The 2,331-nt window shown below is 36.5% G+C and overlaps 1 non-coding gene across 1 annotated transcript; it reads left to right on the top strand.

Annotated features, from left to right (window-relative positions):
• The first annotated feature begins 1,592 nt into the window (after positions 1–1,592).
• On the top strand, positions 1,593–1,791 carry LOC134584190 (U2 spliceosomal RNA). Its single transcript, XR_010086486.1, has one exon. It is a non-coding gene; the product is annotated as a U2 spliceosomal RNA (small nuclear RNA).
• Positions 1,792–2,331: the final 540 nt, after the last annotated feature.

Raw genomic sequence — 2,331 nt, 5'->3', positions numbered from 1 at the left:
TTATCGTTTGAAGGCAAGGTATTAATTATTAAAGCAATCCTGTTACCTATTATGTTATATTTAAATTTTGTTTTTCCTATTAATGATAAGAGTTTAAGAAAGTTGAATAGAATAATTTTTTTGTTTTTCTGGGGGAGTAGAATGGAAAGATTGGAAAGAGTGAAAGTGGTAAAACAACGCAAAAATGGGGGTATGAATGTTCCGGATGTGAGTAGATTTTTATTAATTCATTATGTTCGAATGTGTATTAGAATTAGTAAAAAAGACAATGTGATTGCGTGTATGTTGAAATATGCAGCCGGAATGAGTTTGAGAAAGTATGGTTTGTGTGTGGTGGAACGGACTAAACCATTGTGTTTAATTTTACCCTGGTTTTATAAGAGGATTGAAGTTTGTATGTGTAAGTATGGTTTGCAGAATGTTTCCTGTGAGGAATGGTGTGACAAGAAAAAGGTTTTTAAAATTTTGGACGGGAAGGAAACTGTAATTGGTATTGACGGTTTGAATGAAAATCAGAGTATAAGAGTGTGGAAGAGGATAAATGAGATAGAAATAGGTAATAGACAGAGGGATATAGCGTGGATGGCAGTGCATAATTGTTTGGCAACGAGAGAGGTACAGTATGGAAGGAGGTTAGCGAGGTCTGAAATGTGTCCGAGGGAAGGTTGTGGAGGGAGAGAGAATGTTGTACATGTTTTTTGGAATTGTGTGTTTGTTAGAGAATTGATGGGAAAATTATTGAAGATGGTAGTAGGATTGACTGGTATTTCTGTTTTTTCTTATGAAGTTTTGATGTTTGGTGAGGGTAAGATTGAGGGTGTGAAGGAGAGAATTTTGTGGATGTTAATGGCTTGTATAAAAGAGACAGTGTGGGATGTAAGGAATTTAATAGTTTTCAAAAAAGAATGTTTAACAAGGGATGCGTGTGTACGAATGATTAAAGGTAAAATGTATTTATATTATTTGAGAGATGTGAGAAAGTTTGGTGAAATGGATGCTGAAGGTATTTGGAAAACAAAAAAATGGAAAAAATGGTGTGCGTAGAGAGGAAGCAGGTGGTGGGTTTGTGTGATTTAATAGGAAGGTAAAAAAGTTGTATAAGAAATGGAGGGTGGTGGGTGATTATTGACAAAGTTATGTATATATTTATGTGTTAATTAGAAATTGAAGTAAATATGTAAATATATGAAAAAGGAAAAAAAAAATGGGTTTAGTATGTAAATATTAATGATTTTTGATTGAATTAATCTGTACCATTTGATTTTCATGTAGGTTAAAATGGAAGAACAGAGGTGGGTATAGGTAATGTTGGGTGGAGGGGTGTGTGGGTTTATCAATGAACTATGATGTTTATTTGATTGCTAAATATATGGGGTAAGTAGGAAGGTAAGAATGTCTGTGGTTAAGAATTTTTGTTTTAAATGTGTTTGCAGTGGGGGTTTTTTCGATGGGTGGGTGGGTGGTTTGCTGTGGTTTGAGGGTGGTGGGAATTGTTGTTTTTGTGATTTATGTGATGTTTATTTCTTATTATTATTTTATTGCAAAGATCATGATGATGTTATTGAGAGGTTCCTTGAATTTCAACTGGAGGAAAAGCTCTGTGACTGAGTGGTTAGAAAAAAAGAAAAAAAAAAAAAATCTGTTCTTATCAGTTTAATATCTGATACGTCCCCTATCTGGGGACCATATATTAAATGGATTTTTGGAACAGGGAGATGGAAGAAGAGCTTGCTCTGTCCACTCCACGCATTGACCTGGTATTGCAGTACCTCCAGGACCGGTGCACCTCTCTTATGCTGGTTAAAAAATAGATTTTTTGATTGAACAAAAAATGCAAAAAGCCACTGGACTCTCACTTGGCGAGAACGAAGGCAAACTTGTTCTCCTTCTTCCTTCCCTGCTTTTTTCTCTGTTCTGTCTAAGTGCGAGCTCTGCCTCCCCCTGTCTGCGGCATGGCATGCCTGAATGAAGCCTGGACGGAACGGACCAAAAACATGACATTCCTTGAATTATGGACACTTGTAGCAATGTTTGTTAACTGTTATTGTTTCGTTTGGATTGATCGCTAGTCTGATTGTTATTCTCTATCATGTGCTGTGCACGATGCAATTCTGTTCACCTGATCCCATGTATTTATTTAATCATTGTTATCATGTAAATCTGTGTAATCACTTCATGGAATAAAAGTGTCCAGTACATATCCATTGTGAAGAAGTCAGAGTATGGCTGGCTGGCTGGCTGGCTGGCTGCGTGCATTATCAGTGTTGGAAAAGTGGGCGGGATTAATTATGCAAATTTGCTGCAGCCTGCTGCATGCTGGTCTTTGCAATG

Source organism: Pelobates fuscus, chromosome 13 (assembly GCF_036172605.1).
Source record: "Pelobates fuscus isolate aPelFus1 chromosome 13, aPelFus1.pri, whole genome shotgun sequence".
NCBI lineage: Eukaryota > Metazoa > Chordata > Amphibia > Anura > Pelobatidae > Pelobates > Pelobates fuscus.
Note: the sequence above shows the minus strand (reverse complement) of the source record. Positions and strands in the feature narration are given on the sequence as shown.